Here is a 17,008-nt window from a genome sequence, read left to right as displayed (position 1 = left end):
CTATTCCCTTATCAGTAAAGGATATAGTCATGTTCAACCTGCTCATGATGTCTCTCCCTAGCATATTTACTGCTGATTGCTTTGAGTATAGCAGTGGTAGAGACAGGCCGTGATCTCCAACAGATAAGGGGATGTTATCAGTGAAAGGAACCAGTCCTCGAGCCCCAGAGAATCCTTGAGTGTGCATAGATTCGCTTGGCAAGTTGAACTTTCCTTCCCTAATACAGGACAGGACCTAGTTGCGCCTGTGTCAACTAGGAAGGAAAATGTTTTGTCACCTATCGCCACCTGCATGCGTGGTTCCTCCGCAGGGTTAGGTGTTACCAATAGGATGGGACACATCAAAGACATCTGTGGGCTGTCCTATTGTGGGTACAGTGACTGTCCGCTCCCTGTCTATGGGTTGTGACCCAATATTGTCACCGTCCCCGGTTGTGTCTGTTGTATTGGCGTGTCTGCGGGTAGTAATTTGTTGTCTTGTATTTGTGTGAGCTGTTGTACTCCCTGGACGTGTTGTTGTTGTGCCATTGCTGCTTGTTGTTGCTGCTGCGGTGGTGTGTATGTTTGTAGTTGTTGCTGAGGCTGTGGTGGTGGTGCTTGTTGTTGTATTAGTGTTTCTGTCCCCTGCTGCAGCTGTTGTTGGTATAATTGCTGTCCCCCATTGTAACCCTGTTGTCCTTGCTCTCCCCAACCTGCTTGTGTCAGTCTTACTCTGCACGTGCGTGACATGTGTCCTATCAGGCCGCATGTCCAGCACATTGGCGGTTCCCGTGCTTACCATGGGTATCCTCGGTGCTGTCTGAGTATCCTTGCTGCCCATATTGGTTCTGCCCATGGAACCCTCCTCCTTGTAGTGATGCTGCTGGCCCAAATCCCCTCCCTCTCATGTGTCCACCCCTCCCCCGTTAGTTGTTTGTGTACAGTTTCCCATTTGAGTGTAACCACCTCCCATTTGTGTTGTGTATTGTGCTGTGTATGGTGGGGGTGGTGGCATTTGCTGTGTCACCATTTGTGCTTGCTGTAGTGATGCTGTGTGTTGTTGATTAGTGTCTTGTGGCAGTGTGGCCTGGGTGGGGCCTGTTATCAGTGCACCTTCCATAGCATATGTGGACAGTTTCTTTTGGACCAGTTTCGCCTCCTCTGCCTTTCTGTCTTTCTCCTTCTGTTTCATCTTTTCTTGCCATAGTCTACAATGGTGCACTATTGTGAGCTGTATCTTGGGCCATGCCTTTGCTTCCATCCCTACTAATTCCTTTAATTGTCTCTGTACTGACTCTGGGAGACCTTGAATCAATATGTGGTAAAAAGTTGCCAGTGTTTTGTCCCACGGTTCCCGTGTTTCCAAGTGCCACTTCCCCTGAATTTCCTGGATGTAATCAACATGATCTTCATTCTCACGCATTTTGCGTGACGTTATTGCTCCTATGTCTGAAGTGCCTGGGTATTGCACCCTCAGCGCTTACCACAATGCGTGTCTGCAATTTGCAATTGGCGCCCCATCATGCAAAGTGTCACTTATAGTTACTCCTGGGAGCCCCGCCCTCTTCCAAATTTTATCTGCCGCGTCAACCAGTATTGAAATTAGCAAACCCTTTACATCGCCCACCGCTAGTTTTTGCCCTGCAGTTTGTTTTTCCATTTCATATATCAATTTTCCCGGCCCCCCCACTCAGGGATGGGAGTCTGCATTTGATGTTTTCCTTGTTTGCGTGTTTCCATGGGACATATTGTGGCCTTGCTCCCCCTCTCTCTAGTAATGTCATTAGAGTGTACTCCTTCACTCCCCCTGGCGTTCGTCTGTGTGGGGATGTGTGGGTGTATTCGCTGTCCTCTTCCATGTCAGAAAGTTCTTCAAAAAAATCAGTAATGTGTTGTGTTACTCTAATCACCTCCTATGTTCTTGTTCCTTCTCTGTTGACCGACTTGACCCTCCTTGTGTGTATCAGCTAGCTCTTCCATTCTGCGTCCTGGGAGGTCTCTGAGTCTGTTAACATATGGTGTGTGCTGCGCTGGTGGTGTCAGTGGCCGTGGCATTCTTCCTTTTGGTTGCCTTTTCTTTTCCTTCCCTGTGTTTTCTTCTTCCAGCATCTCTTATTCCCACGATGACCCACAGTCTGTGCGTGTTATGTACAATTTGCTTAACCCCTCCCTGCTTCCATCACTTCGTCCTCCACACGATCCCTCCTCTTCCTCACTGCAGAATCCATCTGAAAAAGCCAATCATTGGCCTGGGCGTTTTCCTTCCACTGTAACGGTCCCTAAATCTATGTCTGTGTACTCACCTTTCTTCTCCGTGCCCCCCTCCTGCGGTGTTGTCGCTCCTCCCTATTGCTACACGTGTATGTCTTGGCCCTGCGTTCCTTGCGCATCTCTCCTTGCGCTGTATTGTTTTGCCTGCCCGCTTCACCACCTACTTCCGTTCGTACTCTGCAAAGCTCATTCATTATCGTGTCACTTACCTGTTTTAGTATCTTCTTTTCTTCCTCTTTGTTGTCCCATATTCCGCCCTCCCTTGCCAGTATACTTTCTGTAACCTTCCCCTCTTCATATTTTCGTGCACTTTCTGATATGATCTTCTTCGTCCACAGTCCCATTTCTCTATCATTTTCTTCTTGCTCCTCTTCTTTTCTCCTAACCTCCCGCTGCTCCATGCGTGCCACCCTTTCTGCGATCACCCTTATGCAGTCCTCTCCTCGTTTCCACTGTTCTGCCTCTTGCCGTTTTAACCCTAGCTTGTCCCCCTTGCTTCCCTTCCTCCTCTCCCTCCTCTCCCGCTCTTACTGCTCGAACTGTTTGATTAGCGCGCTCCGTGCTTCCCTCAATTCTGCTAATCTTACCTCTAACATCTCTTCTTCCTCCAGTGTCATTCTCCCTTCCTTCTCTCTACTTACCTCGGACCCACTCTGTGTGTATTCTGTATCTTCTTTACTTGCCTTCTTTACTGCGTCTTCCTCCTCCCCAGTTAATGTCCCTCAAAGCTTCAGTAGCACCTGTGCTGCTATCCATTTGTCTGGTCCTATACTCGCTAAGTCTAGCTGCACCCTTGTTTCTCCTCCGGTGCTTACCTGTGTTTGTTTCATATCCGCTCCACTCCTCGCGCCCACCCCCTTTTGGTAATTGTCTGCTGGCGCGTAGGGTGGTGGGCAGTATTCATGGTTGGAATATCCCTCAGCTGCTGTTAGTTGTGCTTGTGTTGCTTCCCTCAACTCTCTCATCGGATACAGCCCCTCTGTTTCTTTCTTTATTTCTTTATTTATGGGTGTCACTTCCTCACTTTCCTTCTTCACCTCTGCGACCGCAAATGATCCTTCTGATTCTTCCTCACTCTCCTCAGCACTGGGTGTTTTCCCAGGCGCGCTGCCCCCATCCTCTCCACTCACCTTTTCCTCCTTTACTCCCTGCATTGCGAACATCCCTGGTGCCCCTATTGCATACCCCTGGAACATTTTCCAGAGGTCAAAAACTTCTAGGTGGCTTGCCAACTTCTTCCCTTTGTATGTGTTATGTAAATACGCTAGTAGTGAATGTTGGGTGGTCATGTCAAAACCGCCGTTGGGTGGCCACGGTATCCTTATTTTGTTATCTGACCCTTGTGTCCATTCGATGCTGTGCTTTACTAATTCATCTCTGTGCGTGTTAGTGTTGTGCAGATATGTTGGAGTGTTGTTGTTAAAGTGCTGGCCCTATACCCTGCCCCTATCCCATAATACGCAGACATCTTTAAAACTTTCTCATCACAACCGTTACCTGGCACTGTAAGCTGGAGTCTTCGGATGTACCGCTGCAAGGAAAATAATTTTTATTACAATACTTTTGTGCTGGGCGCCACCGCCCTCGTTATTCCTACAGCAGTGTCACCTTCTTTTATGCTTCTCCTTTCGGAGCTAGGGCCCCCTTTGACCCGTGGCACACCAGCCCTCTGCGGCTGCATGCCCTGCGTGGTGTGCTTCTGAGCTGCCCTGCCTTTCCTGTGCAGCCGCTACTTGGCGCACCTGCAATGTACTTCTAACTCCTCCTCCTTCTCCTCTGTCCTCACTGTCTGCACAGTGTACCCTCTTCTGATCCACCTCCCACCCCCGTTGTCGAGCGCGGCCGGCGCTCTCCGTGCGCAGCTGGCTGTCCCCCTTCACCCCTCCCTTACCGCGTATCCCTATCACGATCACTCTTGGAGGAAGAAGACCGCTGTATCCTATGCAAGCCCTATGGGTGACGTCACCAACTACTACAAAGAATTTCCACTACGTACAATTACAACAAAGGATGAATGCACGCCATATTTGACAAACTTGTTCCCCGTTATCCCCACAGCTGTCTTCCCACCACACCTTGAGTGCAGTATACGTCAGTTTCTTTGTTATTATAATCGGACTGCGCATGCTGCATCACCTCGCGTGTGATGCGCCCCCTCTCTAGGGGAGCTTAACCAGCCAATTATCTTCCACACTGTGAAACAATCTAGCTACCACCTGCGGGAATATGTCATCTATTCACAGAGTTAAAACACTCCATCAATAGGAATCTCCATCTATTCATTGATCTACAACGCCAACTCATAGGAATGCCACACCCCCTTATACAGGTGTCCGCGATCCCGACCAATCAGCGCGATCTGCCAGTCACACGTGGGTGACACACAGACCACCACTTGATGGCCAAAATCTTTTCTTAACACCCTGTAAGAGCCACCCGCCACCCTGTTTACAGTTCCTCCCACTTCGCCCACAACATTGTATTGCTGGTTGTGTGTGCCATACTCACATCAAGTTTTCGCCTGCTGGTGCTGCTCGACCGCAGGTACCCCTCCCAATCAGCTCACCGCATCCCCTCGTCTGGACCACGTCTGGACACTCGCCACCCGCGGGCGGGATACTTCTCAATTCGGCTCCTGACGGCTAATCTCCGGATTGCGCTGTCCGGTCGTCTCGCAGTTCCGCGATGGTCCTGTAGTCCTGCAAAGTTGGAAACGGCAGAGGGGGCTGGGTTGCCGGGCCACCTTGACGCAAGCGGCCTTGCTGTGATCTCACTCAGTATCAGCAGATCTCAGCAGTGCCTCCAACTTGTCGGGGTAATCTCCGGGGCTGGCAGGGAAGTTCGCGGACCCCTGAGTTTGGGGAGGCCCCAACTCCTCCTGCATCCCATCAGAGTAAGAGGCACACACAAGAGCAAGAAGATACTGCTGTTTATTACATAAAAACATGCAAGGACAGGCTCACAGGTTATAGGCATCCGATAGACCACTAGCTAGTATGACGCGGTTACATATGTCACCTGGGAGAACTAGCCCCCAAACCTAACGCCACCTCGGATAGGCTCCCCGAGTGGTGGGGTTAGTATAGACACATATAGGAAAAATAGTTAGTGGTGGAGAGAGGGTCAAGTGGTACGCTTGGGCCATCCCTAATCATCGCTACAAGTGAATTGTTGCAAGGGGACGATTAGTGATTGGCTAAACTATAATGGCGTTAGTGGTGTGCCCCTCGTATTCTGATTGGTTCACTCGCGAGCCCCCAAGCCTGGGACCATTGTTGTTCCCAGCTTGCAGTGTACCTGGGGCTGGCAACAAAGTATGAGAGTGGCAGACAATGGACAGGTCTGACTATTGGCTGGTGTGCATGTCTTTCCCATCGCTGTCGGTGTCCAATTTGTCACTTCATTCTTGCAGTCTGTGTCCATGACGTGAGACCCAAGCGCTTCTCTGGTCCCTGGAGCTTGGCATCGTATCAGGTCGGTCTGGTCACACATTGCGGGACTGTGGCTGTAGCAGAATTATGAGCATTTGATTTGTATTTCGGCTCGGGGAGCGTTTAGCAGTGGCAGATGTAACCTTGGCGCGGGGAGCGGGGCATGTAGATTGCAACATTGCAGCCTTGGCTGTGGGCTCTTGTTGGGTCTTGTTCTGCGTGATCAGCCCCTTGCAGCTTTGTCTGAGCTGCTCCGGCCTGGATGCGGCCTACCTCGGCCTGGCTTATGGGTGGCGGTACATTGTCCATAATATGGGGGTCACGAGGGGCGACAGACATTCACATGCATTAGTCCATATAAAGGGTTACATCTTCATGGTTTTAGTGGCAAGGAAGCGTCGGCAAGCATGTACACAAGCTCTTCTGGCGTCTTGCGTTTTTGCGGTGCTGTAGCTGGCCTATGTGAAAAATAACAACAATGCATGTGTGAGTGTAAGTGGTCCTCTACGTCACAGCACTGAACATGTTCTTCGTGTGGATTGGTGTGTATATGACCATGTGCTTGGTGCCACATGTGTTCTTTTCCGCTGGCTATGTTGTCATGGCATCTCTAACAATGGCGGTATTTGTGGTTGCTTGCTAATTGAGTTGAACCATACGGTCGATGTCGGCTCCATCTGAGGTTCCAGCACGTGGTTTGATTGATGGGCAGCTTCCCTGGCATGTGGGGCGTGGCCACAGTGGATCTTGACGTATGGGGTGGTAGTGAGTGGGTCCAATTTCTCTTGCGGTGGGTGCTTGGGTCATTACGTCCTAGGCCATGGTCTGGATGAGATTCGGGGGAAGGGATCATCCCATTTTCCCTCTTCAACCTCTTGACCTGTCTCTTTACCCCCACTGTCCTGAACATATTGGGACAAAACGTGAAGCATTGGCATCAGTGTTGATAAGGTACTTGTGTTGTGAGGTTGCAAAAGGTCCCAGCATATCAAGCAAGCCTGTATCAGTTTTTCATCATGAACTGGATGTATTGCCTGCAGATTACACAAAGATCACTGCATTAGGTGCATTAACCCATTGAGCTGTTGGCCTTTCCCCTTTCTCTCAGAGAAGGAGGCTAAATATCTATTATGTCTTCCATTGGCCCACTAGATCCATCTTGCACCTGTTCTCTGCCACTGTAAGTGTGTGGCAGCTGCTGATTAAATGTAAACACTGCGCTTGCATGGGTAATACATTTCACAGGCTCTTGTTTTGTGTCCCTTACCCATCACCACTCCAAACTGATCCTATGGCAGAGTGCTGCCTTCTACCTTCAACTTTAACCTTGATTTGGGAGGGATATTTTGTTACATAAATGCGGTTCTTCGCTTTGCAGAGTGTGATTAACAAGGTATGCTCAAGGGGGCTTTTGGCCTCATGGGTTAATGGTTTTAGAAGGTTTTCTATCCAGCCTATTATAGGCAGGACTTGAAATTGGGTTCTCTCATTCGTTGTTATTGTACTGATGAGGCAACAGGCTAAGGTGTAACATTAATATAGGACCACGAAAGTTAGAGAAAATAACCTTGTAGCATGTTGTGACATCCACAATATAAAGAAGCAGACTACAGTTCCCTTGATGCTGGTGCCATGTCTGCAGGTTGCAATAAGCACGCTGAAAGACAAATCGAATGATGGAGAGAATGAATGACAGCAATCCCGTCAAGAAAGAATGCTTTGTGCCAAGATAACCATAAGGGCAATTCATGGTCTTTGTAGGAAGCTGTTTATACCACATTGTAGGAAAGGTTTTCTCTTCAGCTTTGGATACCCTCACTAAATGTATTCATACTTACATTGAAAAAGGTCCTAGGCAGTGGAAACTTATTTAAACGCATGACGATCCCTGAGGATGAGAGGGCAGGACTGTTCATGCAACATTGAGGATTTGTGCCTGCAACCACGCTTATATGCAGAAACATGCTTTTTAAATGTTGTATCTCTCTTGCATGTGATCTGCTGTACGAATGATATCACCCATGGTGCCACAAGTGTTGTCATATGTGCTTTAATCATTGATGTCATTTGTGATGTAATCAGGGTGCTTATGGGCTGCGCAATGCAGGCCTAATAAGCAAGGTGGCGTAGCTTCCGGCACCTGCCGAATTTCAGGGGTTTTGTTGCATATAATCAGCACCTTAACATCACTGCAACTTAAGTTTTTTCACAGAATTTGAATGGTTTCTTTGCATCAGATTATTTCATCTTAACAGTGCTTCAACTAAAATAGTTTCACAGAATTTCAAGTGTGTTGTTATGCTATACCCTCCAACACCTGTAATTCTGCCTTTTTTCTGATAATATAACTGATGTCATATAATTTGTTATCAATATCTGTTCTTAAACTATGCAACATCAGGTTTATCAAGTATCTCATCTTTTGTTGTTCCACTAGATAAGAAGGGATTAGTAATCGTGTACTGTGATGAAGAAGAGCGAGGTTAGGTTATTAGGGGACTGTGATGAGTGAGATAGATGTTGTGTAGTTGGGGAATGTGATGAGGAAGAGTGTGTTTGTGGTAGTGAAGTACTGCTATGAGGAAGAGTGAGGGGGTGGTAGTGGTGTACAGCGATGAGGAAGAGTGAGATGGTGGTACTGGTGTACTGTGACGGGATAGAGTGAGATGATGGGGAGTGTGATGAGGAAGAGTGATTTTCTGGTTGAACGCTCTATTCTTGTAGGAAACACAAACCCATGGAAACCAGGAGAATTCACGTATCCTCAGTCATTGTTGAACAGACTATGATAAATCTTTCATCCAATTAACTATCGTTAAGACAGCTAATATATTTTTATCTGTATAAAACAGTAAGGAAGATGACTTCAATTTTACTAATGACATATCTCTTTGCCTTTCTCATGTATGTTCTTTTTTCCTCTTGTTTCCTCTTTCTCAACATTTTACTTTATTTTATTATATCAACTGTTCATTTTGCGATGCCATGATGTTTGTACTATACTTATTCGTGCAACAATATCACAAATTACTTATTGTGATGAAGTGGGCACATATGTAATATTGTATGCATAGTTTACTTGTGATCTACTAAACTAATAATATGAAATATTATGTTATCATTTGAATGAATGCCATCTTTCGAGCCTTGAAAAAGACCACAGAGATCGAAACACATATGGGCTTTAGAAGCTCTGAAATTACATAAATCTTGAACTGTCAAGAGTAACTTGCTGCAAGAATATTTATTCATGCTGAGATATATAGACTGACATTTGGACAAACGGACATGTGAAGGACTTGTGCATGTTGGCACAGGTAATAACAAAATTTTGAGGTTGGAGTCTCCACCCTTAACGCAAGAATCACCTGGAATAAACTGGCGTTATTCAGGAAGACATACGTGGAGGCAAACCTCCCATCTGTAAAATTCTTGTCGGAGGAAAAAGGAGAGGAAAAATCGGCATTGCATTTTTGGAAACATCAGTGCAGAGAGATACTAGCACAATTGCGCACAGATGAAAAAACTTTGTGGTGCAATCCAAACCTGGTTAAAAAGAAGTTGCTCGACTGGGACTGGATTGAAATTAATGACAAAAGGTCATCACAAAAATCTATGCAGAACACTCCTACAGAAGCTAAAAGACGCAATGCGCTTCCGTCCTACTTAACATTGTCACACTGTAAACGTCTAAGAAGGCTATACTTGAAATTTCGTCTGAACATCTACGAAACTAACAAAGTCTTAATTCATCGCAGGAAGATTCCAGTGGACAATTCCAAATGTAGGTTCTGTGCAAGCGAAATAGAAGATCTAAAACATCTAGTCTTGTGTTGTACCGAACTTAAAATTCAACATGAAACCTGCCTCAGAAAGGAGAGAAGCAGAGTTCAAACATATGATTTAGAGGAATGTTGGAAGCACCTTCATATTGGTGAGAGCCGATCACTGTTGATTGCTACGATGAGATTCTTGGAACAAATGCAAAGCCAACTAGAGGCGACAACACCGTATGGGGAGGTTGAGACACCCCAATAGAAGACCCACCCAGTAAGTAACAGAAGATCCACTCAGCAAACAACGAAGACTGCAACCAAGGAAGATATTCACATGAACTCTCTCAATGGTCGTAAGACATGATCTAAAATGTGACGAGTCATGTGCAAGTTCACTACTGACCAGTCTATTTTATTTGAGTGTTCTTTTTTTTTCTTTTTCTTTTTGAGGATTTCAGAAATGAGAAATAGAGAACTGTAAAAGTAAAAGTTTTCAAAAAGTTTGTAAAAACTAAATGAAATAAAAAAATAATAATAATAAAATAACAAAATTGCTTCTGTACTCCAGCATTGGGCATAGCCGCACAAATTGTGCACTTTCAGATGTCCTTGTAAAAGCAGCTCACCTGTAACTCAGTGTGGAACTAGGTTTGTTTACAGACATGCAGACAACTTTTAGGTGGGGGTAGTGGAAGACTGTAATGAGGAACAGTGATGTGGTGGTAGTGGGGTACTGTGATGAATAAGAGTGTGTAGGTAGTATTGGGATAGTGTGACGAGGAAGAGTGACTTGGTGGTAGTGGGTTACTGTGATGAGGAAGTGTAAAATGGTGGTAGTGGAGTATTGTGATGAAGAATAGTGATGTGGTGGTATTTGGGCCATGTGAAGAGGAAGGGTGAGTGGGTATCAGTGGTGCACTGTGATGTGATGAGGCAAATGATGTAGTGGTAGTGTAGTAGTGTGACAAAGAAAAGTGAGGAGGAGTTAGTGGGGGGCTGTGAGGAGGACGAGGGATGTGGGGTATATAGGTGAGATTACTATTCAGTACTACGACAAGGAAGAAAGATGTAGGAGTTCCTAGCTGGTATAGCAACCAAGAAGAAGGTAACATCATGTAGATATCTTCCCTGCTGACATCTGGCATAAATTAAGATCTTCATTGTGAAGTCACGTTAAAAGCTTTTCCAGTCAAAACAAAGGATATAGTAAATAAAAATCGCTTCCCCTGGTCTTTATTTATGCACTTTTAATTGAACTAATTAAGCTATTATGCACAATTGTAACACTTTTAACACCCCAAAAACACGAGTAACCTCCTAATACACCCCTCCCACACATTATAATTTAATTTACGAAGCAATCCCTATAATTTATTTTTATACTACAAAAACAGATTGCTTCCCAAATTAACTTAAAATACTCCTTTCCCCTAATTAGAAATCACTGTGATTGCCAGATCTCAATATAAAATAGTTTGAAGTATTTACTCCTATACTATCCCCAAAACCCAAACATTCACAAATCATCCTTTCTTACTCTGCCCACGTGCTCCCGGCCCTTACAACTGCCCTCCTTACACCCTCATATTATTTTAGGGCACTTTTCAAAAGTGATTTCAGAACTTGATTCTCAAATCGGGTTAAAGAGGATTTTCTGGAATTAAAAAACTTGGGACCAGTAATGTATCATGGGAGATGTGACTAACTTGTTTGGTACAGGGGCACCCTGCTCTATGCCAAATACATAAAAAGAAATCTACTGTACGGATTTACGCCAAACCAACAAAGGATTTTCCTTGTCTGCTTTGTGCCTGATTTCTTTCTTTCTTGACACAAATCTGTCCAAAGTTTTGGTCTCTGCACGTAAACAAAAGTTGTCTATTTTCCATAGGGGAAAATGAATGGAAAAGTGAAAAATAACCCCTTTTGTCACCCTATATATCTTTTAAATCGTAGCACAGGTTTGCACAGAATTGTACAGCTCTGGGGGACCGCAACCCAGATTAGTGATATACTGTAAGGTGGTGCTTGCCATGGGCCCCTCCAAACTGGACATTTTGGAGAAAATCCACTAAAGGTTTCAAAAGTTATTAAGAAAACAATATAAAAGGTGTTTTTTGCTAACTCCCATGTTTTTCAATGGAGAAAAAGGTGCTTCCATTAAACGATCATTGCAGGGAAAACCGGTGGACCGATTTGCACAAAATAAAAAACAACTTTGGCACAAAGTGTTGTAGGTGTGCCTTTTATTGGCTTGGGGTAAAATGTGAAAACAATTTGACAACAAAGGGGTGGTGCCCCATTCCAAAAGTATTGTATATACCTTGCATGGTACATTGCATCAGTGAGGCTTTTCAGAAATTAAAATCTGCCAGGTTTTTCCTTGATGCAGTGATAACTGCAGTACTCCCAAGGGAAGTAAAAAAAAAAACAAAGTGCTCCAAATAATACTTTGAGTAGAAAAAAACATTGGTTTTATATCAGGGTAGAGATGGGGAGGAGGAAAGCGGATCACAAAAGTAGTTGAAGAGTTAAGGGTGGGCTGGAGAGCTGTTTGTGCCAGATCGTGTTTGTATTTCTTGGGGAATCCCATGGGATTTCCATTAGAAACTCACAGAAGTGACACATAAGATGGACAAAAAAATATCACATGGGCTGGCAAGTGAAAAGGAGTTATAGAAGTGGGTCAGGAAGGATTTATAAAATAGGGGACCTAGAAAGGAGGAGGGGGGACATGGAGAGTTGCACTGAGGATGGGGAATACTTTGGGCCTCATTACGAATGAGGTGGACATTTCTTTTACATTTATTTTATTTTTTTGCGTTTTGACTGCACGCACAGAGCCTGGGGGCATCAAGGCGCTGTTACAGGAATATGTCTTAGTTGCGTATTTATAACACGCTTAATACCCATAGGTTTCTAAGCGCAGATCCAGGGTTCGAACCTGTGTTGCTTCGTGTTGTCTTGATTCCAAGGCAAGCACGTTGCCTCTGAGCTATCCACCCAGGACATTCAGAGGTAAATCCTCCAAAAAAAGCCCTGAGGAATTACTGCTACCATCACTTGGTCAGGCAGAATTTACGGCTGATCACAAGTGGTGGAGTTGGTGTAATTCCCTATTTATTTTTGGTCCATTGGACCCAATGGGTCTTTTTTTGCTGAATTACAACGGTGGGATTACTGCCACAGTAATTCCACCGATTTTGCCGATTCTTGGGCATTTAGTGGGAAGATTTACCTCCAGGGTTTTGCTGGAGGTAAATAATCCACTCAAAGCCAAAACTCATAATTTGGCATAGTGGTAACATTTGCGGTAACTCAGCTACTGACAATTTTACCACTTAAAACCAAACTCGTAATGAGGCTGTTTAAATTGTCAAGCTTTTTTCCATTCCTATAGTATCCACCATGTTTTTTCACCTGCAATAGCTGTTATTGCAGTAAAATTGCAGCAATTTCACAGTAATTTCAGGGTAATTTCATGGTAAATGGACACAGGAACTAAGGGAGGGTTGAAACAACTCTTCAAGATCTATGCTTAAACATAGAGTGGACCACCAACATTTTAAGTACAGTGCCCATAGCATGTGGGATTTGATGATTTAATTGTGAGGGGAAATATGGGCCTTGGGTGCAGGCTTGACTCAATGGCCTTTGTCATGTTATTTAAGCCTATTTGGTGCAACAATGACAGTGTTGTGAGAAACACCATTGAAACTGAAACAATAAAAATGGTCAGAGGGGACAGTCAGGATAAGAAAATATTCAAAGTCAAAATGTACCAAGAGGAGAGGAAAATGGGAATGTGTTAGGAAAAACATGGCAAGCCTTAAAGGAAGCATGTTTTACTTCTTGTGAAAATACTCCTGGGCTTGCTAAAAACAATGGTACAGGCTAATAAATCAAAGATAAAATCAAATAAAATTAGAAAAGTGAAGTTCAGTGAAGAGAAAAATGAGACAATCACATTTGCGGGAGAGGATAACTCTGTGAAGATGGAACCAAGTGTTTTCTCTTTCTGGATGGTTTCCCACCTCCAAAAGACCAACAAGTTAAAATGAAAAGAAGTGTGACAAATAGTTTAAAGAAAAGAATGAGATTAGTCAAGAAACCCTAGCCACAAAACCAAAAAAAGAAGAAGATAAATAACTGACGAGAGACAAAAACAAGAGGGTATTCTTTTATCTCCAGACCTTTCTGTAGATTTCATTCCAAGCAGAGGAAGCGAGCTGAAAGATGATGGAGGGTGACACACCTGATGCATGTATGATTTTGATATGTGTTTAATATTCCTACAAAGTCCTTTACCACCCCTCTTCCACTTGAGCTTGAGGAAGATGCACACATGGTGGCAGGCAAAGATCAAGTTCATGAAAACCTAAACATGAGAAAGATACATCGAACACTTTCCACTAACTCACACCTTCTCTATAAATTGGAAATTAATTATTAAATGTTTTTTGCACCTCAACAAGTTTGGGGACAATGCAGAATATTGGCTCCCTAGATACATAGTCTCGGGTGACCCTGATCTCTCAATAAGTACTCAATACTTTGAACCAAGAGAGAGGGAAAACTCATTACCTCATCCTCAACCCCCTCATTGGGGAAATTCACAACTTTGATGGAAAGGATAGTCCAGTAGATGGAGTTACTGAAGAGGAAATATAGGGTAAAAGCGACTAAGCCATCAAATGATAGTCATGGCTCATCACAGAACACATTTCTTACAGAGATCAAATTTACTTTTAAATCCCTCACCTTTGATACACTGAATGAAACAGGTCATCTGGTCCCAAACTCGCCACCCAACCAAGTTAAAAAGAAGGGCCAATAATGTCAATTTGAATGGTGTCATCGGATTGCAAAGCATCCCGGCTGAGTGAAAGTTCATTTTCAATACACTCAAGCCCCTGCTATCACCATCATATCTGTGAAAGAGCAAGATGATAGCAAAAGAACCACTGAAACTTTAAAAATGAATTTTCTACAAAATAATGAGTGGTGCTTCACTCTGGATGGAAACAAAATAAAGTTCTCTCCACAGAAGACCTCCAGAAAAGTTTTAGGTCACCTGGTGGATAACTCAGCAGATATAATATGCAGTCCAGCTACAATTCAAAGGAAAGGACATCTCATATTCTAACCATTCAAATTAATGGACATACAGATGCTGTTCTATCCAAAGCATGTTTAACTCAATAATGATGCTTTATCAGTGAAAACATATTTAGACGATTGCCGGAAGATGTGGATAATTCCTTATCTAATAGATATATAGGAATTTGGACTTCATACGAAGGAATCTAAACACTTGATTACTATGAAGTGTAGGTTGAAGTTCACAATGGGAACCGAAGCAATAAATCATAATTGCTGGTTTCTAAGAGATGTATTTTCTTATTGATGTATGTTTTGGGCTTTATTAACAGCAAATTGTGATCCAGAATTGTGGTGAAAAGTAATGGAGTTCAATGATCTCAAGAAGGCATTTTGTTCGGCTCAGTTGTTACCTTACACTGCTAAAGTTCAAATCAAAGAGGAAGTCACTATTTCTGGAAATACTCGACAATATACTTTGCCAAAAAAGATCACACAAGGATAAACCTTGTGTAATAGAGAAGATGTGTATTTAAACGATATTCTTCAGCAACAAGGACTTGTTTTACATGAAACTCCATTAGTAGATTTCAAAGATGAAACTAATCAAATTTTGGTGGAAAATAATGATCCCCAAAGGGCCATTTTGTCTCAAGACACCAGTATTGGAACGGCAGTGAATTCTAAAAAATGTTTTAATATACTTAACAAATCCTTTCTATGATCAAATACACATAGGGTGCATGCCTTATTTAGATGACCTACAAATCAAAAATAAAACTGTGAAAGAACAATAGGTGAAGATCCACCACAAACTGGCACATCAAGTAATGCAGGTGTGAGATTATCTCTGCAGAAAGCACAGTGGTGCAGAACCAAAGTAAACTTTCTAGGCCACAAGATCACAGTTGAGGACCTTAATCCACAGAAAAAAGATGGCTAGCGAATAACTGATGTTGACAAACAACACAAATGTACATGATTTATGAAATCTCTTAGAATTGACCAACTACCGTCATCAGGGAACACATCGACGCAGCATTTGCTCGGCCGGGACTGTCAAACACGGCCACAGGCTCAAACCACAAAGGGTTCACAAATACCAATTTGTACCTTAGCCTTGATAAAGACCCACAAGGTCGAACACATGTTGGCTGACCACCACTAGGACTATGAATCCACACTAAAATAAAAACCTACACTGTACTAACCGCAATTAGCGTGGAAATCACTTTTTCTGAACATATCTTTGCGAGGTAGCCAGGACTTCTCTACAGTCATAAGTTAATGGAAAATTATGCTCACTCAGAACTTTGTCCATCTATCGAAGGTAGGAGTGAAGTATGAGTGGGGGAACGCTTAAACAGAAGCTGCGAAACAATTGAAAAGAAGTCTTTATCAGGCTCCCGACTTGTATTACCTCATTAAAAACTAAGGGGTTTTCCTGGAGACAGGATTTTCATACATTATCACGAATTGATGTTAACTTTAATGAATGCGAGAAATCACTCATGGCAATGGTATGAGCATTAAATAACTACTGCTTGTTGATCAATGGGGAATATATAATAGTTGAGCACAGCCACTAGCTTCTGCAATATATACAAAGCATCCAAATAGAGAGTGGGAATGCCTCTATTTTTAAAGATTAGTTCCTGGATTCTTTCAATTCAATTCAAGGACACCTTGTGGAAACTAGTTCTGCCCAAAATAAAACGATTTCAGTGGCTCAAGAATTAGCAGATTTACATGACTGTGCCAAGGATAACTGTGAAGGAGAAGATTTAAAAACAACTGACAATTTGGAGGCATACCTAGCTTCTCCTCCAAGGTTAATGAGGAACACACCTGCCAGGGAATGTCCATAGCTTATGTAGATGCATGTTCCTACTTAGCACAGATATCAACAAAAAGGAATGTGTAGCTGGTGTTGGAAATTCCTGGGGTAATCCTTATCCAGATATAAAATAGGTCTTCGGAGTAGTCAGTTGGAAGAAATGAATGTCATATAGCAAGCTGTCCTTACTGCCGTAATATCAACTCCAGGCATTAGTGACAATCATTGGTTTAGATTATGTCTGAAATTGATTGGTTGAACACCTGATCAATTGGAAATCCAGGCGTATGCTACTTGCCAACAACAAACCTTTAATACCTTTGAAGTTAACCCAAACAACAGATGATTTTTGACGTCAAACATTGTCACCATCTACTGGAAGAATACAAAAGGACACTAATTTAGAGGGTCCTGACCAAACACAGATGTTCCGGATCTCAATTTAATTCCTCATCAAAGAGAACATCAAATCATTGGCAGATGTTGTTATCTACAAGATCCAATACATATCTCCCTGTCTGAACAGGATTAACATGAAAAGGAACATCTTTGAGTGCTGATGACATTTCAGGAAATGTTTAAGATTCAGAATGGACTGTTGGTTAAGAAATCCA

Source organism: Ambystoma mexicanum, chromosome 5p, assembly GCF_040938575.1.
Source record: "Ambystoma mexicanum isolate Mex_15411 chromosome 5p, UKY_AmexF1_1, whole genome shotgun sequence".
Classification (NCBI taxonomy): Eukaryota; Metazoa; Chordata; class Amphibia; order Caudata; family Ambystomatidae; genus Ambystoma; species Ambystoma mexicanum.
Note: the sequence above shows the minus strand (reverse complement) of the source record.